Below are 15,060 nucleotides of genomic sequence, written 5' to 3'. Positions count from 1 at the left end.
TGGGGAATGCAGCTGAACTTAAATCCAGTCAATTGCACGAAAAATACAGTTGAATCAGCTACCTCACCGCATGAAAATGCAGATAAATCAACTACATTGCTGCCAATTGTTCTACACAAAAGAATTCAATAAATAGAATTTGAAGTCAACTGTGCATGAATTAACTCAACCGTTTACTTGATCCTTATGGGGTTAAACAAGCACAACTTAGCAAGTGCGAAAAGTGATACGATTGCACAATAAATAGAATGTGAACTCAATGCTTAATGACTCAATAAAGTAGATAAAACTTGGTGAAAAGAACATAGAAACTACTATACCAAATCATTGGTTCGGTTAATCTTAGGAATAAAAGTTTTTAACAATAACAACGCCTTCATTTGCCACCATGTTATGTGCTGCATGTTTACACCTGATAAAAACCATTTCATAGCTGAGAAGGAAGATCAGGATGCTCTCTCATCGCAGTATAGTAGGGTGTGTCAAAATGCCATCTCAGTTATTGTATAACTGCATTTTCTGTGGACGCGCTGCAGATGTTTGAAACTGAGGTTTGTAGGTTCATCGTAGATCTAAAACAGATTGGACTTCTCTATTCAGTAAAAAAAAAGGAGATGTCAATGTACTTAACAATGTACAACAGACTGGCCTAGAAGTTGGTAGAAAATAGAGGGTAGGAAGCCAAACAGGAGTTGAGAAGAAGAAAAAAGATACACCCAATAGTTCAGTATTCAAAATCATAGTATTGCTTCCCAACATCTCCCTCAAGACATGGGAAACACAAGTATGTAAACTGTGGATTTGGTGTTACGTAAATTGTGGATTTGGTGTTCCCAGAACACTATTTTTCCACCCAGTCATCTCACGCGTCACTCTGTAGGGTTATGTGGGCCTGCGTGTCAAATGATGCTTAAGGATTCCTTAGATAGTGCTCCTTATTCTAGAAATGAGACCCCAACGAACTGTAAGCAATACTGCTGCAACCTTAAGAACTCCCTTTTGCTTCAGAAATCATACTGCAAGTGCATACTGCTGCAACCTTAAGAACGCCCTTTTGCTTCTGAAATCATACTGCAAGTGCATAGTGCTTCCACCTTCAGATGCCCTTTTGCTTCAGAAACCATCATGTCCATCCAAGTATAATTTGACACTGTGAATAAACTGGTGTTATGATGAAGTCAATATTTCTCTATTCTAAAATCGTCGTTATCTTGGTGACTGAGCCGCACTAAGCATACTATCAATGTGACTAATCATCTGCTCTTTGATGGGGAGTAACATCACACTTCTTCCAAATAGAGACTTGGAAGTTGGAATAAGAAATCATGTGGCATGTATTCTAACATTGTTTTGTTTTTCTTACCTTGGTGCCATCCCTGATTGCCTTTCTAAACATCATCAAGAAGGTCATTGTAGTTTTTATGCAATTACTTGTTTAGTTCAATGTTAATTTAGCAGTGCAGCAGAAGGCTTCCTTTTCCTGATTATTGTATTCCAGCATCAAGTTTTTGTATAGTTTTTTTTTAGGGATAGTTTTTGTATAGCGACATAGTTCGATGGCATATATTTTCTACTTTTTTGAGCTGAAGGCTAATATGTGACTATCTTCTTAAACAAGTATCTGTGATATCACTGAACCATGATTCAAGCCCGAGTTATCATTTTCCTCACTGGTTCTTCTTTTCATGTCGATTTAATGTCCTAGTACAGATGATCTAATGATGACAATCAAAAGACAGGAAACACAGGAAGGGGATACAATTTCTTCATTGATTTGATACTCAACAGTGAATTCATTTTCTTCATTGATTCCAAATTCAATTCTAGTCTGTACCCTTGTACCTCCTCTCAAATAATTGTCTTGTTCAGTACGCGATTTATATTTTGTTGTCATCTTGAAAGCGTTGTAGCTCTCAGACGTTCGTCCATCTTGCTACCATCTATCCGGAAAGGCATATGGTTGCCTGACAGTAATGGAAGAAGATTGGTGTATGTTTCCTGGTCCACAAGTAATCTGCTTGCATGACTCATGTTCTGATTTGAGTTACAGGTACTGCCTCATGACTTCTGTTCCGTCCATGTGAAGCTTCAACAGACGGCCTGGCGTCTGCAGATGATGTATTTTGCAACCTACTGCTGTCCTGTTCGTGTGGATTACCAACTGAAGCACACTCATGTCTCTTGGTCACTCGAAGTTCCATGGATGATTGGACATCAGATGCTGGGAGGTATCATCCATGTCCTGGAATTATCCTTTTTGAAAGGAAAAAATGTCCTGGAATTACCACTTAATTGTGTGCATGTTTTTGCTGTTGCAATTTAAAGCGGACCACCCAGAGGTGCATTTGCAATCAGCTGTGACGGTGAAATAAACCATCCACAATCAAATTGGAGACCTTTCTAATGTGGGTACTCTTGTGTCAGTCGTACCATAAATGGCTGACTAGGTCGCTAGTTTTCACTAACCTAACATGCTGACCTAGCAGGCAGGTAAAGTTGCGTTGTGAAGCAGGTTTTCATAAAGTTCTTGGCATGGTTAGGGCTAGTAGCTGAATAAATTAGCAAAGCTATCATGATCAAGAAAGAGGTGATCGACATTTTTCTGGGGACTGCAACACCAGGGTGCCTTACAAGCCCTAACTTCGACATTTTTTAAAATTACTTATAGAGTTGACAAAACATGTATAAATTCCATACCTTTCTGGAACCAGTGCATGAACAAAATCTGTGGACATGTCTGGGTAAATAATTTTTCATAATTCCGACGTGATTAAAGCCAGTCCAATATGCCTGGAATGTTAAAGCAATGATTAAGACCTTAAGCTTGAAGAAATTTTTATTTGGTTTGTTCTATTTTGTTAAATGACCACTCTCTAGCCTGCACATTTCTTTGTACTGGTAAATTGATATGTCATAGATTGTGTACTATGTGGTATAACGCACATAGGTCCATTTTACAGCAGTAGTTGATCAGTCAAACTTAAGTTGTTTTCTTACAAAATGAGTAATCAACATCTGTGATTGCTATGGCTTTGTGCGGTTTCCTTGAGAAGTGACAGCATCTGTGCAGCACTATGGAGAAAGTGGATCGATCCTTACCTCAACTGGACTTGGCGATCCATAATGTTTAAGCCTTAGCATGTTTATCACTCACACTTGTTACTGTCATCTTCCACGCCTGTCTCCGACAAACATTTGGCATGATCACTGAACAAACACCAAGGCTCCTGCTCAAATATGATAGGAGTCCCTGCTGTCATTTTGCTCGCTGCCAAATCGGCATTTCCCTCCTTGATTCCTTATTTTTTTCCCATTGATTACAAACTCAACTCTAGTTTGTACCATTGTACCTCATTTGGAATCATTGTCTTGTTCAGTACGCAATTCACATGTTATACCGTCCTCCTGGATCGGATGTCTGTTCATCAGTGTTGCTGTCCTCTATTCAGGAAGAGGAAGGCATGGTGGCCGCCCAGCAGTAATGGAAGATGAAGATTGCTGCCTGTACGTGTCCTGGACCACATGTAATCTGCTGGCATAAACCAATCACTCATGCCCTGATTGAAGCTACAGGTACTGCCTCTGCGTGATGGTCATGGCGTCTGTTGTGTTCATGTGAGTTCAGCGTAGGAGCTGACGTCTGAAGATGATGTATTGCGCAACCTACTGTTGCGTGAATCATCAGCTTTATAAAGCAATAATGTATAGCAGCTTAAGTAGTACACCCCTTTTCCAACTGGTCATTGGATGCTGAGAGGTATCCTCCATGTACCGGAATTACAGATTTATTGTGTGCATGTTTTCTATGTTGCGATATCCTATCCTCCCGTTCCAAAATACTTGAAGTTCTAAGTTTGTCCTAACTCAAACATTTTTTAATTTTGAGCAAGTTTGCAGAAAATAATGTCAACATGTACATTGTACAACATCAACTATATAAAGTATGAAAATATATTTTATGATGAATCTAATGAAACTAATTTGATGTTGTAGATACTGGTAGTAGACTTGCCAAACTTTAAGATGTCTGGCTTGGGACAAAGCTAGAACTTCAAGCATTTCGAAGCCGAGGGAGTGTGAATTAACCAAGAAAACACCTAGTACAGTTAAAACTAGGAGACTTTGCTGAAGTGGGTACTCTTGTGTTACTGTGAATCCCATGAATGGCCGGTTAGTTGGGCTAGTTCTCTTGTCACTAGCCTAACATGTTGACCTTTCGCGGCAGGTGAATGGCATAAGTTGGCCACAGCGAAGCCAAGCAGTAGGTCAACAAATTAGCAAAGCTTATCTTGATCAAGAGGGAGGAAGGAATAGCCACTAGCGACTCTGGTTTCCGAGCGAATCCTGAATTTATGCCATCATTGCATCGGATAAACGTCCCCAAATCTTTGTGCAATCAATATAATATCTGATTGGTTTTGTTTTTCAGAATCCCACAATGTTTCATTTGAGTAGGGGCCATGTTTCATTTCAGAATTCCACGATTGTAAGGCTGGACCATGCTTCATTTGCTTCTTCTCTTCGGGACCTCTCGGATTCATTAGAGTGGCAGTCATGTCCTGGAATAATTGAGAGGGACCCAATTCTATTTTAGATTAGAAGAAGAGTTGATATGACAAACACAAGTTTTGTTTAAAGCTCACAATCGACGTCGGCGATGGCTATGGTTGTGTGCGCGGCTTACTCAAAGCTAGAGAATGACAAGGATTGTGGAGAAAAAGTGTTTTCATGCCCATCTCCACCCGGCTTGACATATCCATAAAGTTTTCTTAACTTGCTTGATTAGCACGTGTCAGCATCCCAAATATTGCGGTTTTAAGGGTGCAAATCAGCTTACACGACCCATACAAACATGCTCAAACAAAATGCTGTGGCTATGTGTAATGAAAAGGAGCAAACGGTTAAAACAAAATGTTGCAACCTTTGTTCTTTGCTGTATATTTCTGGAATCCACAACACATTCACAGTCAGGTATCAATCAAATCAGCAAGCAAAAAACGGAAAACCAACGCCTTCTTATGTCAACATGAACCTCCCCACGCACGTCTACCTACCATTCACAGCTTCACGCTCGTGTGATTCTGTGAAGCATCGGATCAATTCACAACCAGCATCAATCAGTAAGTACATCGACCCTAAATTTCATTTCCAGGCACACAAACCAAGAAGAAGTCGAAAAGGATTGGTGAAGAAATCCTGTGGCGGAATGTACAGATCAGGTGGTCTTGGAGGATCTCCTGAAGCCCTGGATGAGCAGGCAGAACCCCTGCCCTGACGGCCCCTGCTTCTGTCGCTGGCCGCGCGCCGGCGCCGGCGCCAGAGGCTTGTCGTGCTCCTTGTCGCTTTCGCCGCTGCTGCTGGCGGCGCCGTCGTCGTCGTCCATCCACAGCCTCGTCTCCGACGCACCGCGCGCGTGGAACGTGAAGACGGCGCTGGACGAGGAGGCGGAGGGGTCGATCGCGTGGAAGAGCCAGCCGTGGAGGTCCCACGTCATGTCCACCGGCGCGCCGCCGTCCAGGATGAGGGTGTGGCTGCCGCGGAAGTTCCACCGCAGCCGCCGCAGCTGCACCACCTTCCGGCCGTCCACGGTGACCCACGCCTCCGTGTCGCCCTCCAGCCCGACGCCGATCTCGTGCTCCGCGCCGGACTCCAGGAAGCGCGCCCTGGTGTGCCAGCACCCGCACCCGACGAACCGCTCCCGCCGCCGCGCCATCCGCGACTCGGCCACCGGTATCCCGCCGTGCAGCCGCTCCACGTAGCCCCGGCTCATGTCGCCGAGCAGGAGCACGAACTCCGCGTCGGCGACCACGGCGACGTAGAACCCGGAGACGGGCTCGGGCCCCGCGCCGTACCGCGCCGCCGCGTAGTCCCAAAAGACGCCCACCACGCAGCTGCCCGCGGTGAAGGTGCCGCTCCCCTTCCGCCTGTGCAGGTGCGCGGGCGGCGGCGGCGGCGGCCCGGTGGCGCGGGGCGCCGGCGTCGTGGACGGCGACGGAGAGCGCGGGGCCGTCCGGCGAGCGCGCCCACGTGACGTCGACGAGCAGGTCCTTGCCGGACGCCGAGAGGCGCGAGCGGTACACGGTGGTGACCGCGCTGATCCCCGCCGCCCTGCCCCCGCCGTCCGCTGGCCCCGTCGGCGCTGCCGCGGCCGCATTGGCGGCGGCGGAGCCGGAGCAGGCGACGTCGGAGATCCTGACGGCGTGCTCGCTGAAGCACGACACCAGGTCCTTCATGCCCAGTCGGCGGAGGAGTTACGTGCGTGCAGGCAGGACACGCCAGGAGCACGAGGAGGAGGAATCGCTTCGGGGTTTGGCGACTAACCGCTTTGGTAGCTAGCGCGCGGATGGCATTTTGCAGAGGGCGACGGGCAATAGGAAGGGAGGGAATGAAGCAAGTTCGGTAATGGCAGGAGAAAGGTATCTCTTAATCGGGAAGCCTGAACCTGAGCCTGACAGGCAATAGGCTGGTGCTCGCAAGCTAGGTATAAGATCTTCACTTTCTGCAGGGGTTTCCCCTCCAACTCCAATGCCTCTTGTGCTTGTGCTCGACCTCAACTAGTACTCTAGTACTGTACTGTATTCCCTCCTAGTAGTAGTATGCTTCCTTCTGCTTTAGTAGTAGGAGTAGTTCTTATCAGTAGTAGTAGGTCGCTAGTGGAGAACAAATTCGATCGGTCCGCGCAAAGCAAATTCAATCATGTTTGCGTCATGTTCTTGCATTTCGTTCGTTGGGATGGGAGGCTTCCAACTGCGAACGAACGGAAACGGAAAAGAAGGCCTATAAAACATGGGTAAACGGAAGGAGGCATAGCAGTCAGGCAGGGAGAGAAAAAACGCATCTTCTTCTTGAGGTGGTCTTTACTGCTTTCCTAAATGGCCACTGAAACTTCCGAAACGAAACGGTGGGCACCTATCTGTAGGGGCGAAACGGAAAGGGAGGGCAGCCGACTAGTCCGAGATGTCCATGCACTAGGAACGCCCTGTACGGACCCACCAGCCAGGGCAAAATCGTGTCGCGGCCATGCGCTACTCTATGCAGCAAGCCACTGGGTCCAACAGCGACACGTGAGATCTTCCTTTGCCTCGGCAGCGACTGACCTGCGGGGCTGCAGGCTTTGCAGATTTTGTATGTACGGTAAGTACTCCCTCCGTCTCTAAATATAAGTCTTTGTAGAGATTCCACTAGATGAGCAAAATGAATGAATCTATACTTAAAATGCATCTATATACATTCGTATGTGGTTCATAATGGAAGCTCTACAAAGACTTATATTTAGGAACGGAGTATATAGGAGTATTATTTTGGCGCACGCGAACGCGTTAATGGAAGGGGCGCACTGCCACGGTGGTGTCGAGACCACAAACAAACTCGGTGGATTTCTTTTGTTTTGAGAAGACGTGCATGGTCGAAATCGAATCGCGTGATGGAATGAATGATCGGATACAGCAAGAAATCATTACAAAATCTGGTGTCCGCAGGCACGACCGACCGGGCAGTCTGCGTTCAACAGCAAGCAGGCGGTCCCTCCCAACGCAGACCATTTCGCACGTACGCCTACACGGCCACGCTCGTTCAAACATGAGGAGATGGCGTCTGTGCGGCTGCGGCCTGTGGTACACTATAACTGCACTGACCCGGGACTCGGGCCCCCAAGGCTGAAAAGGCCAAAGCAGCCGAGCAAGCAAACCCGCGGCGTACGGTCGCAGCTCGCGATCTCGCAGGCGTCAGAGCCGAGACCGGGACCTTCCCCTGCCGCGTGGGCCCCGCATGTGCCTGCGCGGAATTAAAATCGGGAACTGTGCTTCTGCAGATCTCGGAGCGAAGCGCCCTGGCCGGCGGGTAAATAAATTGGGAGCGGTGCTGTTGCTTGTGGCGCAGGGAACAGACAGAGGGCGCTCCTCCTCTTCCTCCGCCGCCGCTCAACGGCGCAACAGTGCCGCTGTCCGTCCATGGACCATCCATCGCGTCCGGCGCAACAGTACATTCCGGCGCGGAGTTCGGTTTCGGCCGGCGAGGCGGGCATGTTCTCTTCTTGGCCTTTCCTTCAACCGCCCGAGGCAGGCATGAAGCCGGCACGCTTCATCATCGGGTAAACAAGTGCGGCCACGGAACGGCTTTTGCCCCTGCCAAATCAGCGCCGGAACCAAACACCAATGAACACCATGCCTGGGCTGCCTAACCGGGCCGTTGGGACACGCAAGATTCATGTGCACTTGCAACACAATAAATTAAATCAGCATCTAGGCAAAGTACGATACTCCATAATACTGTATGTTCTTGTCCTGCTCCCCGATCGAATCATCCATCGCTCGATCTACCATAGTCATTGACCCACGAGCGCTGACTGTAATTAGTCTTTTCTACTCCAACAACCAGATGCACCTTCTCGTCTGTATAGGTTTCTGTATATTGACTAGTTTCTTCAACGAAGTGGAGTTTCTCAATCCGAGCTCAAATCAGCTCGGATGAACAGTAAATTCAAAAAAGAACTGATTTTTTTATGACAGGCATTGATAAATGCTCTGAGAGCTTGCAAAATTTCATTATAAAATAACATTCCTGAAAGCCAATGGTACTTTCGAAAGTATTTTGGAGCATCGATTTTGTTTCTTTTTTTTTGCCTCGACTTCCACAAATGTTATTTCAGGATGAAATTCTTAAAACATTTGAGCTCATGCTAAGAAGGTGACTTTCCCCGGAACAAGCACAACACATGTCCTTTCAAATTAGCTTCATATGCATAGATCATGCTTTCTTTTTGGCAATGCTAAAAATCCGACATCAGATTTTAAGCATGGCAAATAGAGCATTTTAGATGACAATTATGTGCCGAGCATGAAAATTCTCTTCAGCAAACATGACAAATCCTAGCAGAAAAAATAAAATAAGCATTCCAGAATTTGTCATTCTTGCATAAGGGAATTTCTAGCCTCGTGACACGTAATTTGCCATAAAAATGTTCGATTGCCGTTTTAAAAAATCTGGCATCAGATATGTAGCAGGGTCCTTTCTTTTCTACTACACACATATAGGAGTACATGTTAAATAATTTCAACTGAAATCACAGCGCCTTGCTGCAGTGCATGTGCAAGCCTTGATCAGGAATCCATCTGAGAAAGGTAGAGATAGTACAATAACAAGCAAGTGTAGCCCTAAAAAAGAGCAAGTATAACCCGTGATCTAGAAAGAGTACTATAATTTTGTTAGCAGCCCAGTAGTAGTCTTCTCGATCTATTGCTTCTCATACGAATTCAGTGGTGGTTCAGGGTACAATTTAGGAATACACGAATTGAGAAGGAAGGAAGGGAAAGAACAAGAGCCGCCGCCGCCGGGTTCGGTGATCCACTGGATGAGTCTTCGCTTCTACGCCAGCGTGTGACGCCCGGATAATTAGGCTACAGTAATCCCACGTTAATGATGCCACGTCACCACGGTTACTGTTGTTAATCTCGTGTTAGTTCAAAATCGATTCGAAATTCAAACTTAAAATAAAGTCAAACGGTAAAGATTTTTAAATATTAAAACTAAAATGTTGGGGTGTTGCCAAATAATGCATAGGTAATTATTGTGGAGAAACCACACTTTTATAAAATGTTTAAAGGCTCTAAAGTAATTAAAACAGAAGCTATGACAATTAATTAAATGCCTTTTAAAAATAATAATGATGCAAACTACTTTAATTAGGTGTCAAACTTTTTGGGCAGTAGAATAAATTATAACATTAATTTAGGAGTTGTATTTATATTTTATAAAACAGGAAATAAAAAGAGAGAGAGAGAACCCCCGGCCAACTGGGCCAAATGGCCCAGCCGGCCAGCCACTAACCCAGCCGGCCCACCCATCTCCTCTCCATAACCCCCTGGGGAAACCCTATCCCCCACGATCCCCACTCTCCCCTCACGCCCGCTCCTCTCTCGCCTCAATCCAGATCGGGCGCCCCTGCACCGAACCCCGTCGCCTCTCGGACCCCCTCGCCGGACTATCTCCGCGCCAATCGCCGCCCCTCCCGGCCTCCTCGCAGCTCCTCCCTCATCGACCCGGCGCCTACTAACGCCGACGCCTCGCCACCTCCTGCACGTCGACGCCGCCGCCGCCAGTCGCCGGAGCTCCATCACCGGCCTGCTTCCTCCACCTCGCCGGCCCCCGCCCTCATCCTCGCGCTCCCGTCCCCTCTCCCTCAGCGGCGCCCCTCGCCACGCCTGCCGCGTCGCCCCCGACGGCCCGTCGCCGTCCCTCGCCGCCTGGAGCTCGCCGCGCCTCCGCCCTCGACGGACTGCTTCCTCTTCGTCACCGTCGCCCCCGACGTCGCTGCCTCGTCCCGCCACCACCTCGCGGACGCCACATCGTCGCCGGACCGCTCCCCGTCTCCGCCGCTCATCCCCATCCTCCTCCCCAACGAGCGCCATCGACCCTCGCTGCCCGATCCCCTGCAACGTAGGGTGAGGAACCCCCCTCCGTCTCTCCTCTATCGCACGCCGACCACCGCGCCTCCCTGCTCCGCCGTGGCCGCCCCGGGGCTCCGCCCCTCGCGTTCGCCGTGCGCTCCGCCATACACCCCGTGTTCGCCCTGCTCGCCGCGGCAGCGCTCACCGCCGCCCCGCACCGCTCCTCCCGCACCGGCCCATGAGCCTCGCCCCGCCGCGCCGGGCTACGGCCACCGCCGGCGCCCCCTGTTGCCCCGTTCGGGTGCACGGGCGCCCACGCCCACACCCCGCGCCCGTTAACCCTGTTGGCCCCAGGGCCCTATGACAAAGGGGCCCCACCCCCAGAGAACGTTTTAATAAAAAATGATTTAAAAAAATTAAATTAATTAATAAAAATAAATAAATGAATAATAACAAAAAGGAATTATAATAATAATAATAAATGAATAAATATATATAATTAATAAATAATTAATAATTAAAATAATTAATTAATTAACTAAGTTAATTAATCCTAATTAATTAATCTAATTAACATGTTAGTTTAATTAAACAGTAATTAGTTTAACTAAACCCTAATTAACCTAACAGAGTATGACACGTGGGTCCCACTGGACCCACGCGTCAGTTTGACCCAGTCAACCCCTGTTGACTGCTGACGTCAGCATGACATCATGCTGATGCCATAAATCCAAATTTCGAATTAAATTAAATAATTAATTAAATTCCAGAAATTAATAAATTCTTTTGAAAATCATATCTTTTAATCCGTAACTCGGATGAAAATACTTTGTACATGAAAGTTGCTCAGAACGACGAGACGAATCCGGATACGCAGTCCGTTTGTCCACCACACCTCCCTAACCTATCGAACTCGCAACTTTCCCCCTCCGGTCCGTCTGTTCGAAAACGCGAAACAGCGGGAATACTTTCCCGGATGTTCCCCCCCTTCGCCGGTACCACCTACTGTCGCGTTAGGACACACCTAGCACTGCTCATTGTCATCTCACGCATCGTCATGCTTATGTTTGCATTGTATTTACTGTTTCTTCCCCCTCTTCTCTCCGGTAGACTACGAGACCGACACTGCTGCTGCCCAGTTCGACTACGGAGTTGACGACCCCTCCTACTTCCCAGAGCAACCAGGCAAGCCCCCCTTTGATCACCAGATATCGCCTATTCTTCTCTATACTGCTTGCATTAGAGTAGTGTAGCATGTTACTGATTTCGGTTAATCCTATTCTGTTGAATAGCCTGTCATTGTTGCTACAGTTGTTACCCTTACCTGCTATCCTACTGCTTAGTACAGGATGCTAGTGTTCCATCAGTGGCCCTACACTCTTGTCCGTCTGCCATGCTATACTACTGGGCCGTGATCACTTCGGGAGGTGATCACGGGTATATACTATATAGTTTATATACATGACACATGTGGTGACTAAAGTCGGGTCGGCTCGTTGAGTACCCGCAAGTGATTCTGATGAGGGGGCTGAAAGGACAGGTGGCTCCATCCCGGTAGAGGTGGGCCTGGGTTCCTGACGGCCCCCGACTGTTACTTTGTGGCGAAGCGACAGGGCAGGTTGAGACCACCTAGGAGAGAGGTGGGCCTGGCCCTGGTCGGCGTTCGCGGATACTTAACACACTTAACGAGATCTTAGTATTTGATATGAGTCTGGCCATTTGGTCTATACGCACTAACCATCTACGCGGGAGTAGTTATGGGTATCCCGGCGTCGTGGTATCAGCCGAAGCTCTTCTTGACGTCAGCGACGGAGCGGCGCGCGCCGGATTGGACTGGAACGCCTACTAGGCTAGGTCTGCTTCCGGCCGCCCTCGCAACGTGCAGGTGTGCAATGGGCGATGGGCCCAGACCCCTGCGTGCATAGGATTTAGACCGGCGTGTTGACCTCTCTATTGAGCCTAGGTGGGGCCGCGACGTGTTGATCTTCCGAGGCCGGGCATGACCCAGGAAAGTGTGTCCGGCCAAATGGGATCGAGCGTGTTGGGTTATGTGGTGCACCCCTGCAGGGAAGTTTATCTATTCGAATAGCCGTGTCCCTCGGTAAAAGGACGACCCAGAGTTGTACCTTGACCTTATGACAACTAGAACTGGATACTTAATAAAACACACCCTCCCAAGTGCCAGATATAACCCGGTGATCGCTCTCTAACAGGGCGACGAGGAGGGGATCGCCGGGTAGGATTATGCTATGCGATGCTACTTGGAGGACTTCAGCCTACTCTCTTCTACATGCTGCAAGATGGAGATGGCCAGAAGCGTAGTCTTCGACAGGATTAGCTATCCCCCTCTTATTCTGGCATTCTGCAGTTCAGTCCACTGATATGCCCCTTTACACATATACCCATGCATATGTAGTGTAGCTCCTTGCTTGCGAGTACTTTGGATGAGTACTCACGGTTGCTTTTCTCCCTCTTTTCCCCTTTCTATACCTGGTTGTTGCAACCAGATGCTGGAGTCCAGGAGCTAGAGATCCCGAGGATGATTCTACATGGAGTTCGGCTTCGAGGAGTAGTTAGGAGGTCCCAGGCAGGAGGCCTTGCCTTTTCGATTGTTGCTACTTTTGTGCTAGCCTTCTTAAGGCAAACTTGTTTAACTTATGTCTGTACTCAGATATTGTTGCTTCCGCTGACTCGTCTATGATCGAGCACTTGTATTCGAGCCCTCGAGGCCCCTGGCTTGTATTATAATGCTTGTATGACTTATTTATGATTTAGAGTTGTGTTGTGATATCTTCCCGTGAGTCCCTGATCTTGATCGTACACATTTGCGTGCATGATTAGTGTACGGTCAAATCGGGGGCGTCACAGTGTAGGTATAGGGAGCGGTTGGCAGATCACACCCACTCTGGCCCATGCACCTTTGGGTTGGGCCGTCGCTGGCGGTTGGGCCGTGGCGCATACGGGTCCGTGAGGCTGTCAGTTGATGGAGCCCTCCTGCCAGTGGCCTTGACACCCCCTCCTTCTTGTGATGAGGCTTGCCCCCAAGCCTCAGCTTCTGGAAAGCGGGCTTGAAGTTCTTTCTTGTCTTCCCAAGTGTCGGCGATCACAGCAGGGTCCGACCACCTAACCAGTACCTGTTCCACCATTGCTCCTCTCTTGCGGCGCCAACGTGTATCTAGGACAGCAGCTGGAACTGCAGGTACATCAGAAGGTGTTGGCAGTGTTTGTTGAACTTGCGTACTTGGTAGAACAGCTCGCCGGAGCATGGATACGTGGAAGACCGGGTGTACGGAGGCGTGCGCTGGCAGCGCAAGCTTATACGCCACCTCATTGATCTTGGCGACAATCTCATACGGTCCATAGTAGCGAAACGAGAGCTTGTGGTTTGCTCTTTTGGCCACTGAAGTCTGAACGTACGGTTGGAGTTTCAGAAAAACCTTGTCGCCGACCTCAAAGGTTCGTTCAGACCTCCTCTTGTCTGCTTGCTATTTCATGCGCAGGCGCGCTCACTGAAGATGTTGCTGGAACAATTCTTGAATAAGAGTGCGCTCGTCCAGCCAAGTCTGTAGTGTTGGGACGAAGCAAGCATTGGTAGCACTAATTCCCCAATGGCGTGGTTCATGGCCGAACATGGCTTTGAACGGAGTCATTTGGATGGCTGTGTGTGGAGCAGCATTATACCAAAATTGCGCCAAAGGAAACCAGTGGCTCCATCTTTTTGGACATGAGTGAGTGAAGCACCGGAGGAAAGTTTCAAGACATTGATTGACGCGCTCGGATTGCCCGTCGGTCTGTGGGTGGTTGGCAGTGCTCATCCGAAGCTCAGTACCAGCATGGCGGAAAAGTTCTTGCCAAAAATGGCTTGTGAAGACCGGATCACGGTCGGAAACAATGGACTGAGGAAACCCATGGATGGGATAGATGCGTTGCATGTAGAGAAAAGCCACTCGAGAAGCAGTATATGGGTGGGTGAGTGGAAGGAAATGAGCAAATTTGGTCATTTTGTCGACCAAAACCCAAATGCAGTTTGCCTGACCTGATTGGGGAAGTCCATCAATGAAATCCACTGTAATCATATCCCATGGTGCAGAAGGAACTGGGAGAGGTTGTAGCAGCCCCGGGGAAGCAACCCGTTTAGATTTCGCTTGTTGGCAGATTGTGCAACACTGGACGTACTGGAGTATGTGATGCTTCATCTTGGGCCAAGCAAAGAGCCGCCGGATGCGTTTGTAGGTGACAGGGAAACCCGAGTGCCCGCCGACGGGACTGTCATGAAAAGCAGAGATGATTCGTTGTTGTAGAGAGGTGCTCCCGCCAAGCCAGATGCGGTCGCGAAATCGCAGCACTCCCTGGGACAGAGCGAAATGCCCCTTGGGGTCTGGCTTAACAGCTAGCTGTTCGAGTAGGCGTTGTGCTTGTGGATTGGCATTGTAACTGGCCACAATGTCGTCAAGCCAGGATGGCTGACAACTTGAGATGCCCAAGACTTGTTCTGCTTGCTGAAGGCGAGAAAGGGCGTCTGCCGCGCTGTTCTCGCTTCCCTTCTTGTAGCTGATCTTGTATTGGAGCCCCAACAGCTTTGTAAATGCACGCTGTTGCCACGGTGTGCTGAGTCGCTGTTCCTGCAGATACACCAAGCTGCGCTGATCCGTTTTGATCACAAACTCTGCAGACT

At 48.7% G+C, this 15,060-nt stretch overlaps 1 pseudogene; it reads right to left on the bottom strand.

The window, feature by feature from the left end:
* Positions 1 to 4,995: 4,995 nt before the first annotated feature.
* LOC123049359 (uncharacterized) lies at positions 4,996 to 6,683 on the bottom strand (annotated as a pseudogene).
* Positions 6,684 to 15,060: the final 8,377 nt, after the last annotated feature.

This window comes from Triticum aestivum, chromosome 2D, assembly GCF_018294505.1.
Source record: "Triticum aestivum cultivar Chinese Spring chromosome 2D, IWGSC CS RefSeq v2.1, whole genome shotgun sequence".
In the NCBI taxonomy this organism is placed as follows: domain Eukaryota; kingdom Viridiplantae; phylum Streptophyta; class Magnoliopsida; order Poales; family Poaceae; genus Triticum; species Triticum aestivum.
The sequence above is the reverse complement of the archived record's forward strand: the minus strand, read 5'-3'. Positions and strand labels throughout refer to the sequence as shown.